Below are 20,798 nucleotides of genomic sequence, written 5' to 3' on the forward strand. Positions count from 1 at the left end.
GACTTCAGACATACTTGCATACTCATCATATTTAGTCATGTTTAGTTCAGCATATTAGTCTATTTACCTAGCCAAAGTCTAGCTCTTTGAGTGGGTGGGCTATTTCCCCTCCCCTCTCCATTCCCCTTCTCTCTTTTCCCCTTCTAACTTATTCTTTGGAGAAGGGGAAAAGAGAGAATGGGGATAAGAGAGGGTTGCAAATAAAGCCATGATGGCTCATGATTTGTGTGCAACAATTCATAGCTTTTATAGTTTTAATCTATGGTGGTTATCAGATATTATCACAGAATTGCTTTAGTTTACTGGATTATGTATACAAGAAGGTTTTTATGTGAAAAGAAATGTAATTTTGTTACCTTCTTCCCATTGGATTCATTGTAAACAGCAGTGCAGTCAAGCGTGAGGTACAATACAGTGATGTTGCGTCATGCTATTTAGGTCTGACAGGCTTTTTCCCTATTGGCCAATCTAGGTATATATATCTATGGTCCAACCCCTCACCTGGCAAGTACAGAAGATTACGGAGGAACACACACCCAGTGGAGATGTTCCTATAAAGCGACCCCTGCAATATTGGGGGTGTGGGAAAATAGGGCACGTCGGAAAGGGGTGCCCTCGGGGTAGACCTGCTGTTCCGGAAAACAGGAAGGGGCCGCAGCAGTAAAGCCAACTACTGCCTGCACCAAGGCCCCAAAGTCTCCACCACCCGGCAAATACCAGCAGGCGACAGATCTGCCCAGCTGGCGACAGACCAGCAGGCGACAGGTCTGTTCAGGCGACAGACCTGTCGCTTGAACTTCAGACCGCCTGAAGTTCAGGCGACAGACCTGAACTTCTCGGGTGGGGGGGAGTGTTGGCCCACACTCACCCCACCCGAGAGACCGGCCAGGGTCTGAACCATTCAGGGAGAAAACAACCACCTTTGGGAGGAGCCACGACTAGAGAAGCCAGGACGAAAGCGGCCCGCACCTAGGGAAGAGAAGGTTGGATCCACAGACAGACGGCCTTCCCGCCTCTATAAGGAAAAGGAGAACTCTCCACCAGTGCCAACCCTACCCACCAGAGCAGACCGACTTCGGAACCAGTTTGGAGAGCGGTTCGGAAAGGAGGAGCTCTAGCGACTGTGAGAGGGCCACTGCGACCGGTTACAAGAGGATGGTCGCCGTTGGCATCTGATGGCCATCCGGGCTCGAGGACTCGTTAGGGGTGCCCGACCTCGATGCAAGGATGCCCTGTTTCTAGAGGACACGATCTCCCAGTGAGAAGAAGAGTCTTGACAGCACTGGCTCTGGGCCCAAATGTTCTCTCCCTTCGGCGTCGGTTGGATGGCCCCCATGGCCAGTCCTGGGGGAGAGTGTGAGGGAAACGTATCGCGAGCAGAGCCAGTGCCAGCGTGACAGCCAAGTGACAGGCTGGGCCAGGCCTCCCCATCTCGCCCAAAGGCTGGGCTGGCGATAAGGCAGAGTGACGCGAGTCACGTAGCCACCAAACATACGGCGGGGAGCGAAACCACAAGTGGGGGGAGCCAGCAAGAACGAAGCAGATAAAAGAACAGACGCGATCGAGAGGCAGTCAGTGCAGCGCAGCTCCCTGCATACGAGAGACACTCTATCCTTATACTGTGTAATATTTATGTATGCATGACGTTGTTATATTAATATAACTATATTTATTATGTAAATATACGTTGTATGCTCAGATAACAACTCGGTCTTCGTGATTACTCGGCTTGTGGGAAACCGTGAAAGTGGCACAGTAAAATCCACCACAATATACACACACTGGCTCTTGCTATACCCCCGAACAACCAACTCATCACCCTTAACACTTATCTGTCCTGCTTGCTGTGGGAGTTGTTCGTTCACTAGTTTATGTAACACTTGCCCTTGAAGAGAAACAATGTAAATAGACTTGCTATTCCATGTAGAAACATATATAAGTCCTTCACTCTCACAAACTCCATAAGCATCTTGCAAACCTTCACATGTCCAGACAGTGGTGAGCTTTCCATCTTCTACTTGGTACCTTGTAAGCACTGCAATCTGATTTGAATCTTCCAGCCAACCTGTTACCAGTAGGTCACCATTCGGTAGGAAACATAAGCTTTTAGGTGTAACTTCTACATCCACATCTGAACTTTGCCGGCACAGAATGCTGAAAACGCTGATTTGATTTTCTCCATCAGAATATGCAATGAAGTCATCAGAAACCGAAGTACCCAATTGTCTTTTTAAACAAGCCTTTAATTCTTCTCTCTGTTTGACCAACTTAGTCACATGGCTGTCTTGCTGGTGCCTGTGTACTTTGGTGTGGAATTCTTCTAGCTGCTGTTTCCTAGCAACGAGTTCAGAGCTGTACATTCCTACTTGATTGGTCAGTCTCTTTTGGATACGATCCTTCAAGTTTTCACTTTCCTCTCTGATTCACTTAATCTGCTCTTCACAGACTCTTTCAATTAACTCTGTCTTTTCCTTACATTTAGCTTCTTCTTTATCCAACATGCGCCAGATCTGCTTGTCTACTAGACAAATCTCTGTGAGTTTATCATTGACTAACTGTAATAGTTCATCAAACTCAGTAGTTATCTTCTCTTTAAGCTAACTGAGCAGTATGAAGGTATGTTCCTTTTCTTTACTCGTGCATGCTACTGGGGTTATCTCACATTTATTACAAGCTAGTCTGCCACAGTCATCACAACCCTTTGATAGCTCCTCATCATGGTTTTCACATACGACTCTCTTGCTTCTTTTGATTGGTACTTCATAATCTGATATTCCAACAACTGAATGACTTTTCTTAAACATGGAGGTATGGTTTTCTCGGTGCACAGCACAAATCTTGCGGCAGCACTGTAAGCAATAGCAGACAGCTAGCTGGCTGTCACAGACATCACAATCACATTTCAGTGCAGTTTCTGTAGCGTTAGGGTTATCTTCTTTTTCTACAGTCAGTTTTACTGTTGGCAGCTTGTCTATTTCTTCCACAGATTCATACTTATTGTTACAGAGCGGACAACTCACAACTTTCTGATCTTTGTAATCTTTCTTTAGACATTCCAGACAAAGGCATGATGACACGGCAGCTCTTTAGGATCTCTAATTAAACTGAACTCCTGATAACAATACCCACATCGACTGTCCCCAATCAAGTCTCTGTCAGCCATTTTCTTCTCTCTTATACAGCACACTACAAGCTGAGACCAAAATAAGTCAAATTATGATGTTGCACCCTGGATATTGTTCAATAAGTGAAGTCTTGGTGTGTATGGGTTTACACAAGAGGCATAAATCCACCTGTTTGTACTCTATAGCAACAAGGTATGTTAGCTACCACAAGTCTAGCCTGTCTTGACAAGCTGTTGTTTTTGCGTAGTTGTCCCCCCGTCGAGCGGCGAGCAACAACAGCTTGTCACAAGACGTACTGCACCTGATGCATCAGCTGCACATATAGGGAGTTGTTCTCTTCCGTCTACGCAACTCGGCCGCGATGTTATGTCGGTCGCTCCATTGGTAATCATAACGGATTTCACGCAAAAATTTATGTAGAAAAAAACAAGATTACTACGTTTAACCATAGACCAGTTTCTGTGATAAACTTTAATAGAACTTAAGAATAAAATAAACTCAAAATAAAATCCATAAGAACAAATAAAACTGACTGATACAAAAATAGAAATAAAACTGACTGAGCGCACAAATAACGACATGTTTAGTCGCTGTTGTTGCCTAAGTTCTTAAATTCTAATAAAATTTACTGCAGAGAGGGATCGCCAGTTAAACGTTCTTATCTTAATTTTTCTGCATAAATTTTTGCGTGAAATCCGTTATGATTACCAATGGAGCGACCGGAATAACATCGCAGCCGAGCCGCGTAGACGAAAGAGAACAACTCCTTATAAGTGCAGCTGATGCATCAGGTGCAGTACGTCTTGTGACAATTAAGCTGTTGTTGCTCGCAGCTCGACGGGGGGACAACTACGCAAAAACAACAGCTTGTCAAGACAGGCTACCACAAGTCAAACACATGCAGGAGACTAAATCATCCTACTGTGTACTAATAAAAATCAAATCTCGTCATTATCCAAATCTATCAAATTTTCATTTGACCTGCGAGTATTTATCTCTGCAATTGCAACTTCTGTAAAATCCTGCTGGAGATGAATTACTAATCATATCTATAGCATGATATAAGAATAATATCACATTTACCTCTATTTCCACCATCTACAAGAAGCTAGACATGTTATTCATAACATATAACAAGAGCCACAGAGCACTCACATTTTTCCCAATTTAAATGTAATTTGAGGAAGCTGACTGAAATAGACATCTAGTATTAAGATATCTAGTATTAGACATCTAGTAATAGACATCTAGTATTAGACCTCTAGTAGTAGACATCTAGTATTAGACATCTAGTATTAAACATCTAGTACTAGACATCTAGTATTAGACATCTAGTAATAGACATCTAATATTAGATATCTAGTATTAGACATCTAGTATTAGACATCTAGTATTAAACATCTAGTATTAGACATCTAGTAATACACATCTAGTAATAGACACCTAGTATTAGACATCTAGTAACTTATTCTTATGTTAGTCCATCCTTAAGTGATAGAGATTCTATTGTAAGTAAGACTGTAAGTCACTCAGTGACATGAGATAAATCCTAGCAAGTTGAGGAACTTACAAGTTTAATATTAAATGAGGTGTGACTAGAGAATTTTAACAAATCTGTACAATACTAACCATTTCATGCATGAACTTATGCCAGAATCAGTTATAGAAGTGCCTCCCTCCGTATACACATTGTGTGGGGCTACTGAAAAAATTGCTAAAACTTGCTCAGTATGTGATTTTCCAAATAAGTATGTGTACATAGTGCAAAATTGAATTTAATTATACATATATATGATTACAAGCTGAGACTTGAATCAAATATCACCTAGCTCTGGTGATTTGGAAGACTTGAACAATACATGAAGTGTCAGTTCTACTATGTTGTGATTCTCAAATATTATATTCTCTTAGAGACAAGCTTAGACTGTGAACAACTTTATTAAGTTTAGACTATAGAATTGGGTCTCTCTGTCATGAAGTTCCACATTTTTGTCAGTCTTCTGTGCTTTAACGAACTCATGCTAGAGTATAGTTATACAAATTTACATTCCAGTTATAATCTCTCACCTAACTGAGTCTAAACAATATCATTTGTATATGGTAGATGATTAAATTAGTTGATACTGTGTAGTACTAAACAGATGTGAAGCTTTATAGTCAATATTAGGAGTTATTAATCAACATGAGGAAAAGAGAAGACAACTCATTGTGTCGGATAATGGTTATTTTTTAAGGTTAGTTGGTATTGCGTAAACATCAATATTCACTAACAATATCCACAAATATTCAATAATCAATAATAACATTAATAACCAAGTCTCATAATAATTTCCAATTCACACTGTAATGGAGGTCGTCAGTAATTATCCTTGTTATCTGTTAAGCAATTCTGGTCTAGGTGGAAATTAGAGTTTAGAATCTTTAGCTGGAGATGTGGTGATGCTTATGGACGATGCACTACCTAGATGTAACTGGCAACTCAAGAATAACTGAAGCACAAACAAACAGTGATGGCTATGCGGGTCATGTGACTTTGCAAACGCCCAAAAATAAACTGAAGAGGTTAAGTTCACAAGAGGTTCGCAAACTAAGAGGTTTTCGGAAGGGGTGTAATGAAGGTCGTCAGTAATTATCCTTCAGCTATGCGCAGGCTTTCCTTAATCCGCTATGTAAGCTTGCTGTGCGTAAGTCTCTCGTTATCTGTTAAGCACCTCTTGGTTTACAACACAAGCAAAAGGATTAATCTTTGCCAGGCCATATAACAGCCCACCTTAGTACCGTTGTAAACAGGACGAAGGCAAACTTGATCGAAGAAGCACTCGTCCTCGCTCATACTATGACGTTGGTATCAAGAATTTTGCTCGTCTGTATGAACAAATAACTAGAAGTAAAATACGTTTCATGTGAGTAATGCATGATCAGTAAGCAGTAAACAGTAGAGCAAAACAGTAACAGTAAAACTCTACTTATGAAACTCTGTGAAGAGCAAGACTATTGACAACATTGCGTGCTTGGAGGGCATACCAGACCAGTCACCTAAACATTATCTGATGCTGAACAGCCTCGCCTATTGGTGTTGCGGCAACTGAGTACATGCTAAACTCCCCTCGGCTAAACAAGAGAATGCCATTCCTTCTCGCGTAGCTAACTCAAGTACACAGAACAAATAATGTACCCAAATCAGGTAAACTAGCTCAGTTCACAATAAGGATAGACAAGATAACGATAAACAATGGCGATATTCGCTAGTTGTCTTCTCGATCATATAAATCGAAGTGAAACTGCATGTTATCGATCTTACCGGTAGTTTCTTTTTTTTATCGATAATTCACTTCTCAATGTATTGTTTGTCAATTTTTTTGCTGCAGATTTTTCTTTTCTGCAGTTCATCATTTTTATTCATGGATTTATATATTATTTATATCACGATTGTTGTGTCTGTGATTTTGCTGCTGAATCAAAGGTATTTTCTTTATCTTAATATATGCTAACTGAAGCCTAAGCACCCAACTGAATCTTTGATGACTATTTTGCACACACACGATCTTATCATTTCAGAAGATCTTATGCCATGACAATCCTGGTTTCCTTAATAATTATTGAGATTTTTTAAATTCTTTTCTGTCTTCTCAAGGTTTTATTTGACCAATAGATCGATAGTTATTTTATTTCGATAAGTAGTTGATTGCATCACCAATATCTGGGAGCTATCGGTAACTAAATATATCGAGAAGACAACTCCCAAAGATGCGATATTAGCATATCAGTATTCATCGTCCCTCCCTAGTTCATAACGATGGAAAAATTCTTTATAGACAGTATTCCAAACTGGAGTGTGGTGAATTTTAAAGCTGATCTTCAACAAAACCGATTGAACTATTGAACTCTAAAGGCGAGAAGAAAACATTAGTAAAGCATCCCCAGAATTTCTAAGCTCAAGAATTTGCTCCTCTACCTCAATCACATTCACCATATTAACCTATGAGTGGTCAAGACAGAAGCTATTTTACAATGAACTAAGCTGCCCAGGAGTTATCTTCTCACCATGTAATGACAAGTTGACATGAGGCCACAAGCTATGACAATCAACAAACAACTCAGACCGGCGCTCAAGTCAGCAAACCTGTGTTTTTTTTCAGGTGGACCCTTTCTAGGATAGTCTAACTTTAAGCACAACAGGAAACACTGCCTCAGTGTCTCCGAGATCCGATTAGCCAGCTAAGCAATTTTCAGTGTTCATCCACCCTCATGCATCCCTAATGTCTTCAACCGTTTGCCAGTCACAAGCAGCCTTGTCTCTGGCAAACAATCAGTTTAGCGTAACTCCAGTGTCATCCAGAGTAGGCCAGTTGCACTCATCTTCGATGCCTCTTCGATGCCTCTTCGATGCCATCAGTTGCAGACAACTGGAAGGAACAGAGTATCGAGTCACCTTCAAATAGATTTGATGACCCAAGCAGCCAGTCAACCTCGCTTTCACTTGCCACATGCAAGTTCTGCTGCAAGAAACTAGAAACGGACATATTCACAACTGTTTGAGCAAAGGTCTGTAAATCAAACAAGAAGCAGCCGATTGGGTTTAGACCAGCAAGCAATGTCAGGTGTAGGAGCTTGTGATTCATCATTGAGAACACCAGAACACACTTATATTCCAATGTCCAACCTATACTACCTTTATACTGGACAACCTGATACTTACCCATATCATGTGAGTAGTAACACCAATCCCTTACAGCCTAACATACACTACACTAGCTCATCTATCGTTTCTTCCAGTTTACTCAGTACATAGGCTTTAGCTGTGTCATCTGAATCTGATGAGTTGAGCTCTTTCGACCGTCAGCTAAAAGTTCTGCGTCTGAAAAAAGAAATTCGCACAGTACAACATTGGCTAAGTATACCTCCTGAGCAACATCGCTTAATTGATCTACAACAAACAAGTATGCAAGCCGATTCTAACTTCGATAGTGTTCTGTCGACAGTCAAAAGGTCTGTAGATATAAACAGTCTACCCTCCAGCAAAGCCAATCATTTTGTCTGGCAACCTCCTTGAGTACCCTCAGTGGAAATTCGCCTTTGATTTGCCCATTGAAGAAAAGGACCTTTCCCTGATGCAGAATTTCTCTTATCTGCAAACCTATGTCAGCGGTAAGACACTGAAATGTGTACAGGGATATACATGTATAATGTTTAATACTGCTGAAGCATAAGTGGAGACCAAAAAATACTGGACAAACGATATGGTAAACCGTTTAAAATTGCTGATACTTTCAAGGACCGACTGGACTCTTGGCTAAAAATCAGTACCACAAATCCCAACAACCAAACAGATCATGCCAAAATAGCAAATATGCCATTACACCATCATTGCTTGGTGAGACACCTTATTAGGAGTGTACTACAATTGCCACATCATTAAACGGCACTACACAAGACATCCACGTATCTAGGGATGCAAATGATTTCCACCCAATGACCTCTACAACTGATATATACTTAGTCACATCGACAAATGACATGCCTGGAACAACTACAGACATTGATCCAGTTAACACGATAGTAGTATGTAGAGAGCAGATCTACACAAAAAAGTGACGGATCCAGCGGGGGGATAGAAAAAGGGGGTTGCGAATTAAATTGGCTAGGGGTGTAGATTGAATTGCGTGGAGTTGAATGAGATGTTGGGGTTTGGGGGGAAATTGTGGTGTAGAGTAGGGGGTTGAATTCGAGGGGGTATGGATCCGCTCCCGGCGTAATTGGCGGATTATCTGTGGATGAGTCATCAGATTAGTGGGGGATGAGTCATCCGATTAAACGTGGATTATCGCGGGATTAGTCGGGGGAATCGTTGCGGATTAGTCGGCCGAATCGTCGCGGATTATCGGTGGATTAGTGGGGGGGTGAATATCTGGGACATCGAGGGCTGGTTGGTTTTCCGGAGTGGATCTCGCGGGATAATATAGTATAAATGAAACATTGAATATATATAAGAAAATGTTCATGTACAATTTTTAAAACGAAGTTTGTATCGAGTTGTTCATCAATTACTCATCGTCATCGGAAATAGTTATGATAGCAGGATCCTTTTTGCATTGTGCCAAACTCTCGTAAAATCTGCTTGCTTCTTCATGTCCCATGACTACTACATTGTAGTATTCGCGAGTATTGTGAGATGTTACTAGCCCCTTGTATATAATGATACCCGGATAATTCTCTTTCAACGAAAGGGCATATCTCGAAGGCAACGTCTTCATAAATTCTGAAATTATCCATCACTGTTATGGATCCACTACTTTTTTAAAGATAATGTATAAATTGATGAAGTATTATTAGTTAGTGTTGATTGTTACTGGAGCTTCTGAGGAGTCAACTTCCAATAGTATGAATATCGACAATATTTCTGAAAGAACTCCCCAATTGAATATGAAACAAAGACAGTGTAGAAGACCAACCAAGTCTAGATTGAACAGAACTACGTCATTACGAAGATCATCAAGAAAAAGTTCGGTAGTAAAGCGGTTATTCGAATTCAAGGAAAATTATATGGAAGGAGATGAGAAAATTACGTCACCTATTGCAACAGTTTTTAAATCCGAGGAAATGCAAGAACCATGGAAATGGATTGATCTAAAAGTTTTGGATATTTCAGCTTCGTTAGAAGTAATACAAGCAAATAAGTCTGAAGAAAATGACAATTGTGAGATTGCGTTGCAATTCTTCGTTGAACGTAAGGGAGAGCGTGTGGCATTATGTTCGATCATCGAACCTCAAAAGTATAACATTCCCTCATCATTTCAATGGTTGACACCAGCTCTCATGATATTGGATCGAAGTGAGATTTACATGAACTCTAAGTCTTCATCAGGATTAAAACTTTTCACGATTGACGGAGCGTGCAATCTGAAGGAATTCAGAGAGAAATTAAACAAAGATTATAAACTCTGTATATCAAGACAGTAATTAGTTAAGGAAATGTTATTATGATTAAATTTTATATAGTTTATTTGATGATATATCATAGGAATTTAAACTTACTATCAATGGATATGTTATTGAATAAAAGTTTTGTATATAAAAATGCTAAAACATAATATAAAAAAGACTATTGAATATTGAATATCATTCAACCCCAATTTTCTTCTTCTTTCATTGACGAAAGAGAATGAACTGTCTACAATCAAAACATACATTATTTTTAGTGAGATATAGTAAAAGTAAGTCATACAGACAGATTAGATCATTCATTCAAACTAAAAAACAAATATAATGTAATACTTACTGAAGAAGAAGATCCATCCTTTTTCTGAATGGAATCTTCCTGTTGAGATACGGGAGCCTGCAATTGCAATGATTACAGTCAGGATGGTTTACTATAACCTTGTTGAGATAGTAGACTCTACATTCACAATGGACTCCAACTTAAATTGTAAATTTCAATTGCATTAGTCATCGAATCATAGAATGATATGCAAGATGTAATGCAGACAGAATAGGATATGCAATCAGCTAGAGTAGGACATACAGACAATAAGAAAAACAAATATGTTACATCACATAGTCAGACTAGGACACACAGACAGAGGAGGATATTCAGTTAAAACAAAGAAATAAATATAATGTGCTACTTACTGAAGATTCAAATTTATAAACCCTTCTCCGAAAAGGTCTATATTTAGTTCGCTGATACCCAGGATCCTACAATTGCAATGATTATAGTCAGAGTAGAATACGCAGACAAATTAAAACACAGTCAGGTCTTACTTTGAATTTCAATTCCAACACCTTTTGTTTTAAAGTGAAGTTATACAAATATTAATTACTGTTTTCACAGACTGTTACTCATTTTAACATTCCTACATACCAATTGGAGTGAATTTTGTTGAATGTATTTGATCTTTAGTTACATGTTTTATCATTATACAACGATATTAGACGAAATAAATATAATGTAATACTTACTTTTAAAGTCAATGTAACATCGAAGTTACAAAATAATTCTTCTCTTTGTCGCTGCATGACCAATGATTTCTACAATAATTTCCAAATTACTTTGTATAATTTAATTGTTTCATTTAAGCAAACCCTATAATTCGAAATATATTTAATATGTAGTTTATATTCTCAAGTTTCCTTTAATCAAAAATATAATTTAGTAAAATATTATAATGTAATACTTACTTTCTTTTGAAGCTTGATCTTGTTTCGAAAAGCCTTCTGTTTTTCAGGATCTACCTCTCTACCCCAAGGGCAGTAGCCCCATATCTCAACACACGTGTCGATGCATTTTGTCTGAGTTAGGAGTCTATCCACGTTTTTGTCTCGAGCACACATTGTAAACTATTATAAATAAGATGAGATGAAAAACTTATTCTTTCTCGTTGCTTATATAGTAAGTAGAAGCAATGTTATGGTTCATTAAATTTGTGTAATTTATGTTCACGAAATTGTAAAATCAGCTAAACAGTTTTCGCGAAATTCACTTTCGCGAAATTCAATTTCGCGAAAGTTGACTATATAATATATATGTGTAATTTCGCGAAATCCAATTTCGCGAAATTCACTTTCGCGAAATTCAAGTTCGTGAAAGTTGACTATGTAATATATATAATATGTAATTTCGCGAAATCCAATTTCGCGAAATTCACTTTCGCGAAATTCGATTTCGCGAAAGTTGAGTATATAATATATATAATGTGTAATTTCGCGAAATCCAATTTCACGAAATTCACTTTCGGGAAATTCAATTTTGCGAAAGTTGACTATATAATATATATATAATGTGTATTTTCGCGAAATCCAATTTTGCGAAATTCACTTTCGCGAACTTCAAGTTCGCGAAAGTTGCCTATATAATATATATACATGTATATAATGTGTAATTTCACGAAATCCAATTTCGCGAAATTCACTTTCGCGAAATTCAATTTCGCGAAAATTGAGTGAGACAAGTTGGATTAGAAGTAATTTATAGCTTTTGTGAAGATTCCACCTCCTTGAACTTGACTAGTATAAATACAGCCAAGCTTGATGGACTCATCAATGTTGATAATTTTTTTCCTTGTAGTTAATATACATGAAACAGAAGTTGAAGTTATAAAATTATTTCATATATAGAAGATACAATTTGGAACACTTCATCTAATTAAATCGATATTCTCAGATCTTCGAAATATTTCTATGACTGACAGGATTATATATCTCAAATTTTGGATATCTACATATAATCTTCTCTCAGAAGTTTGGATTATATCTCTCTGAACTTTGAATATAGAGAGGAAATCTATCCGAAAACTACCCATTCAGAAGGAGAGTGGAGCAAATCAGACGGGGTAAGTTGTTTTAGAATTAATTGGTGGAAAGTTTTAATAATTGAATAATAGTAGAGAGAATAGTAAAATGAGTTTTTAACTTTTACATCTGGAATTCTGCCTCACAGCTGTTCAAGTTTTCACAAAGAATTGTATCATTCGTTTCAACTGATAAATATATCTGCTTAGTTTGTTCAACTTTATTTAAGAAGAGTTCAATCCTCAAAAGATATGTCAAAATACATTCATCCCCAAACGAATAAATATTCAGAAAATGTTTACGACATCAACTAAGGATTCTTCGGAACGATATCATGATGTTGCATCAAATATTATACAAGTTTTCAATCCCCCTTTCAATTTTGACTGATTTTGAAGTGAAGTGAATTTGTTGAAGTGTAGGTTTTGTATCTCACTGTGTATGGAAATCTCAATGAGGAGTAGTGAAGCAGAAAACACATTCATTAAATAATCTGAACTTTCTATTGAGTGTAAGATAAAAAAACTGAATGACGTAGTTAGAATGTAAATTGACTATGCATATATACTTCAGAGAAGATATTTTACAATTTGATTTCATCATTCTAGGATGACGATTCCTCAGTACCCAGATAATTACAATTCACTTATATCACTGAGTATACAAAAAGAGCTTGAACAGAAATCTCCAAAAGATTATCTCAAGTATGTTAATGAAAATCTATCCATCGACGAACGTGAATCTTTAATGATCGATGAATATCATAGAAGAAAGACATTCCTGACAGACTGGACTCACGACGGAAATTTAGTAGCTGAATGTATATATTATTTATTCTGAATACTTGTAGCTGAATGCATACATTATTTATTCTGAATACTTGTGTTCTGAGTACTTGTAGCTGAATGTATATACTATTTATTCTGAGTACTTGTAGCTGAATGTATATATTATTTCTTCGCTTCAAGTATTCAGAAGAAATAAAATATACATTCAGCTACAAGTATTCGGAGTAAATAATATATACATTCAGCTACCAGTACTCAGAATAAATGATGTATGCATTCAGCTACAAGTACTCAGAATAAATAATATATACATTCAGCTACAAGTATTCAGAATAAATAATGTATGCATTCAGCTACAAGTGTATTTATTCTGAATACTTGTAGCTGAATGCATACATTATTTATTCTGAATACTTGTAGCTGAACGTATATATTATTTATTCTGAGTACTTGTAGCTGAATGTATATATTATTTATTCTGAGTACTTGTAGCTGAATGTATATACTATTTATTCTGAGTACTTGTAGCTGAATGTATATATTATGTATTCTGAATACTTGTAGCTGAATGTATATATTATTTATTCTCAGTACTTGTAGCTGAATGTATATATTATTTACTCCGAATACTTGTAGCTGAATGTATATATTATTTATTCTGAATACTTGTAGCTGAATGTATATTTTATTTATTCTGAATACTTGTAGCTGAATGCATATATTATTTATTCTGAATACTTGTAGCTGAATGCATATATTATTTCTTCTGAATACTTGTAGCTGAATGTATATATTATTTATTCTGAATACTTGTAGCTGAATGCATATATTATTTATTCTGAATACTTGTAGCTGAATGCATATATTATTTATTCTGAATACTTGTAGCTGAATGCATATATTATTTCTTCTGAATACTTGTAGCTGAATGTATATATTATTTATTCTGAATACTTGTAGCTGAATGCATATATTATTTATTCTGAATACTTGTAGCTGAATGCATACATTATTTATTTTGAATACTTGTAGCTGAATGTATATATTATTTACTCTGAAACTTGTAGCTGAATGTATGTATTATTTCTTCTGAATACTTGTAGCTGAATGTATATATTATTTATTCTGAATACTTGTAGCTGAATGTATATTTTATTTATTCTGAATACTTGTAGCTGAATGCATATATTATTTATTCTGAATACTTGTAGCTGAATGCATATATTATTTCTTCTGAATACTTGTAGCTGAATGTATATATTATTTATTCTGAATACTTGTAGCTGAATGCATATATTATTTATTCTGAATACTTGTAGCTGAATGCATATATTATTTATTCTGAATACTTGTAGCTGAATGCATATATTATTTCTTCTGAATACTTGTAGCTGAATGTATATATTATTTATTCTGAATACTTGTAGCTGAATGCATATATTATTTATTCTGAATACTTGTAGCTGAATGCATACATTATTTATTCTGAATACTTGTAGCTGAATGTATATATTATTTACTCTGAAACTTGTAGCTGAATGTATGTATTATTTATTCTGAATACTTGTAGCTGAATGCATACATTATTTATTCTGAATACTTGTAGCTGAATGCATACATTATTTATTCTGAATACTTGTAGCTGAATGCATATATTATTTCTTCTGAATACTTGTAGCTGAATGCATACATTATTTATTCTGAATACTTGTAGCTGAATGCATACATTATTTATTCTGAATAGTTGTAGCTGAATGCATATATTATTTATTCTGAATACTTGCAGCTGAATGTATATATTATTTATTCTGAATACTTGTAGCTGAATGTATGTATTATTTATTCTGAATACTTGTAGCTGAATGCATACATTATTTATTCTGAATACTTGTAGCTGAATGTATGTATTATTTATTCTGAATACTTGTAGCTGAATGTATGTATTATTTATTCTGAGTACTTGTAGCTGAATGCATATATTATTTATTCTGAATACTTGTAGCTGAATGTATATATTATTTATTCTGAGTACTTGTAGCTGAATGTATATATTATTTATTCTGAATACTTGTAGCTGAATGCATACATTATTTATTCTGAATACTTGTAGCTGAATGTATGTATTATTTATTCTGAATACTTGTAGCTGAATGTATATATTATTTATTCTGAGTACTTGTAGCTGAATGCATACATTATTTATTCTGAGTACTTGTAGCTGAATGTATATACTATTTATTCTGAATAGTTGTAGCTGAATGTATATTTTATTTATTCTGAATACTTGCAGCTGAATGTATATATTATTTATTCTGAATACTTGTAGCTGAATGTATGTATTATTTATTCTGAATACTTGTAGCTGAATGTATGTATTATTTATTCTGAGTACTTGTAGCTGAATGCATATATTATTTATTCTGAATACTTGTAGCTGAATGTATATATTATTTATTCTGAGTACTTGTAGCTGAATGTATATATTATTTATTCTGAATACTTGTAGCTGAATGTATATATTATTTATTCTGAATACTTGTAGCTGAATGCATATATTATTTATTCTGAGTACTTGGAGCTGAATGTATACTTATACAGAGTATTGAAGAATAGTGGCGTATCCAACAGAATCAATGAAGCGAAAATAGTAAACAGATTTTCGCGAAATTGAATTTCGCGAAAGTGAATTTCGCGAAATTACACATTATATATATTATATAGTCAACTTTCGCTAAATTGAATTTCGCGAAAGTGAATTTCGCGAAATTCAATTTCGCGAAATTACACATTATATAGTCAGTTTTCGCGAAAGTGAATTTTGCGAAATTCAATTTCGCGAAATTACACATTATATATATTATATAGTCAACTTTCGCGAAATTGGAATTCGCGAAAGTGAATTTCGCGAAATTACACATTATATATTATATAGTCAACTTTCGCGAAATTGAATTTCGCAAAAATTACACATTATATATATATTATATAGTCAACTTTCGCGAAATTGAATTTCGCGAAAGTGAATTTCGCGAAATTGAATTTCGCGAAATCTGTTTATATATATCATTAGGTCACAAAATTAATGAACCACCTCAACACTTCTACTTGTTATAAAACCTTCGATCGAATATGCCTTTTCAATTCAGTTCATAACTTCACAATGAGTACCAGAGACAACAGAAAAAGGATATTTCAAGAACGATTACAATGTGCAGATAAATGTGTGAAGCGATGGGGTTACTGCTCTCATGGAATGGAAATAAGCGACCGGAATCGAAAAGCTTGTCGATTTCTCTTACGTGAAAAGTTCTATCAAGATCTCAACGAAAGATTACGGTTTACAGTAAGTACTACAAATTCAATCTAGATGTTATGTAGGAATGTTACAATGTATCTTCTCTTCTGAGTAGTAACTATGTGTTCTAGGCTGATTGTATTCATTGTAATTGCAAACTCCAATATCTTAGCAAAGTGTATGTTATATCCCTACTCAGATTAAAACAGATGAATTTGGTTCTTCTGAGTTAATTGAATGAGATGGTTTGAATGTATATTGTAGTCTGACTGTAATCGATGCTATTGTAGATTCCTATATCTCACCAGCAAAATGGATATATCCCTAAACATAGTCAGAAAAGGATGGAAGAATTTGCTTCTTCAGTAAGTATTACATGTATTTATTTCCTTAGTTCAACTGAATGAACTAATTTGTCTGAATGTTTTAGTTTTACTATAAGTCCTATTTTGTCATAGTCTGTCTGTATGTCCTATTGGGATATTCTTTCAGAAAATACAACTTTTCGAGACTCGTCATCTCAAGGAGTTCAAAGCACCATCTATTTTCTACTATCACAATGTTGGAACAAGTGAATACAAAGATGCTGAAGGCAAGGTGAATGTGGTACCAACTGTAGCATTTTCAACCAAAGTTGATGGAGAGGAAGTTCAAGGAACTTTAACGATGCCTTCGAGATATGCCCTTTCGTTGAAGGAAAATTATCCGGGTATCATTATATACAAGGGACTAGTAACATCTCACAATACTCGCGAATACTACGATGTAGTAGTCATGGGACAAAGAAGCAAGCAGATTTTACGAGAGTTTGGCACAATGCAAAAAGGATTCTGCTATCATAGATATTTCCGATGACGATGAGTGATTGATAAACATCTCGATACAAACTTCGTTTTAAAGATTGTACATGAACATTTTCTTATATATATATTCAATGTTTCATTTATACTATATTATCTTTATTGTGACCTATCTACTTGAACATTTTCATATATTTCAAGTTAAACATAAACTATTTTATTTTTATTGAAACAAAATGATGATGGAAATAATGAATAATACATATAAATATATCTTTTAAAGTGAATAATTTTGTAATATAACTGATCTTTCATTCAACATATTAATTTCTCCAACAAATTTCAATCTTACATATATACAAAAAAAAAACCGAAAATAATTTCCTTAAAATTCTTAACCATTCAAGAGCTTCAACATTACAAAAACATCAAATCTTCAAAAAATAACTTTGTACATAAACACTTTCTCATATATATTCAATGTTTCAAATATATAACAATCTCCGGAAAATCAACCCCTCGGTGTCCCAGATATTAACCCCCTCACTCATCCGGTAATCTCTCGCTCTCCTCGATAATCCGCGAGATCCACTCCGGAAAACCAACCAGCCCTCGATGTCCCAGATATTCACCCCCCACTAATCCACCGATAATCCGCGACGATTCGGCCGACTAATCCGCAACGATTCCCCCGACTAATCCCGCGATAATCCACGTTTAATCGGATGACTCATCCCCCACTAATCGGATGACTCATCCACAGATAATCCGCCGATTACACCGGGAGCGGATCCATACCCCCTCGAATTCAACCCCCTACTCTACACCACAATTTCCCCCCAAACCCCAACATCTCATTCAACTCCACGCAATTCAATCTACACCCCTAGCCAATTTAATTCGCAACCCCCTTTTTCTATCCCCCCGCTGGATCCGTCACTTTTTTGTGTAGATCTGCTCTCTACATACTACTCACGATAATTAATGTTGACTTAACGACCTTGACAAATGTTCACACAATTGAAACGACCGACAGTGACCCAGTTGCCACTGCACCCGATTTGGATGTACTTGCAATGACTACTGACGAATTATTGAAAATGACATCTGGTGGGAACCTAGTAGTGACAAAAGAATCCTGATAACATCTGATGCTGACCTGAATAGCACGACAATCGGTCAGACATTTCAAGATACCCAAATTGGCATGATGACCCCTTCAGCGAATGAAACATTAGAAATAGGAAATGACATGGTCCTAATCCCTAAAATTGATGTTGCTCTAGTTGTCCTGACAACTGGCCATGCTTCGGAAATAATGAACGGTACTAGCCCAGCTATTACAAATACTTACATTGGATATGAAGAGACCGCTAATATTGGAGAACATGTTATCAAAACTGACCATTTATTAGAAACTACAATAGCGGTTGACAGTATTATCTCCAAACTTGGCACGAGTTTTCTAACAACGACTGATATTGACCGTGTTGTTGAAGTGAATAATTACCCTTTCAAAGCAACTGAAGCTGACCTAGGTACTACGAAGCTCAGTTTAGACTCGTCAGGTCAGAGCCTAAACACGACAGCAGATTTTGACCTAGTTGCTTCAATAAATGAGCCAACAACTACTATCAACCTCAGTGCCTGTCGTAATCACAGAAACCCATGTCAACAAGTAGCGACTCATAAAATGGCCATAAACAAACCTGACAAACATGTCACAATCCAAAATGTACCTCAAGCAGTTGAAACAACAGCATTCAACAGATTCATTGAGCACACAAAGAGCCTCACTGCCACAATGGCCTGAACCGCCAAGAAGTATTCCACTGTTGCAGATATAGCCAAAGACACGCTATAGGTTCTATCGGCCAATCAAAATAATGCATCTACAGAGAGAGAGAGAGAGCTAGCCGCCTAGACACAACTGCGACATCTACTTGTCAATATTTGTCCGTTAGCACAAGACAAACGACTTCCACAGCTGGCAATAAGATTGATGTTATGAGAGTGACGACTGGCAAGTCGACCACGCACAAGGAGTTGCTCTTAAACGCACGTCAAAAATCTACAATCAGTTATGGCTACAAGAATAAACAGTAAGCAAGTTCAACATTTGGTCATACTCACTACAGTAGATCAGAAATTGACTCCCAACAACTTGTTGACGATGAAAAACAAAAATCTCTTACCATCACCAAGCTCTTTAACCTCACTAGACCTCTACAACCGCAAACAACGGAGACTCTTGCAGTACCTGACTGAGCAATTCTGGTCTAGGTGGAAATTAGAGTTTAGAATCTTCAGCTGGAGATGTGGTGATGCTTATGGACGATGCACTACCTAGATGTAGATGCAACTGGCAACTCAGGAGAGTAACTGAAGCACAAGCAAACAGTGATGGCTATGTGAGGCATGTGACTTTGCAAACACCCAAAAATAAACTGAAGAGGCCGGTTCACAAGCTAATACTTTTACATACAACCCCGGATTGTTAGAAAACTATTATAAGAGGTTTTCGGAAAGGGGTGTAATGAAAGTCGTCAGTAATTATCCTTCAGCTATGCGCAGGCTTTCCTTAATCCGCTATGTATGCTTGCTGTGCGTAAGTCTCTCGTTATCTGTTAAGCACCTCAGGGTTTACAACACAAGCAAAAGGATTAATCTTTGCCAGGCCATATAACAGCCCACCTTAGTACCGTTGTAAACAGGACGAAGGCAAACTTGATCGAAGAAGCACTTGTCCTCGCTCATCCCACGCTATTGGTGTCAAAAATTTTGCTCATCTGTATGGACAGATAACTAAAGGTACAATAGGCTTCATCTGCGTGTGAGTAATGCATAATGGTTTGTTGGGTTTGATGTACTTACTGTATAGCTGCACTTCTTATGCACATTTGCTTTGCAGTTTTATGGTCAACGGAATAAACACATACACACATTCCAAGCATCAGTCATTCTCAATTGGCAATCCATACAAAATGTAACGCACACGATACTGGTAGATTTATAGGATAAAAAATGGCTAACACAACATATAACGAAGGCTGCTCAGAGAAGGGTTTAAATTAGCCACAAGATCTGCTGCAAAATAAAATTCATCGGGAGCTTATGTGCTAGATCTGGCCAGTTTTTTCTTGAAATTGTTAAAGTCGACTATTGACTCAAGTCTTGAGAGCAGGTAATTTGAGAATCATTATAAACCCACTATGTCTCCATCAAATTTACTCCTTCCGATGGGTGCTCAAAACAAGAGACGATAACTCAGACATTGCTATTTTCTATTTACCCGATGACTTATTCTTCTGATGGACACTTTTTACTTATCATCAACTATTAAATCTATGTAGTCCTCTTAGCAGCCATATTGGACCTATATCGCGAGCAGATATGCGTCGCTGTTGCCTTTCATCAGTGCATTGTCTAGATAGGTTTGGAGTTGTCTGTTCATTTACTGAATGTTCAACAAGAATAGATTTCTGCTTTGTATATTGGTCAC

This window comes from Watersipora subatra, chromosome 3, assembly GCF_963576615.1.
Source record: "Watersipora subatra chromosome 3, tzWatSuba1.1, whole genome shotgun sequence".
Lineage (NCBI taxonomy): Eukaryota > Metazoa > Bryozoa > Gymnolaemata > Cheilostomatida > Watersiporidae > Watersipora > Watersipora subatra.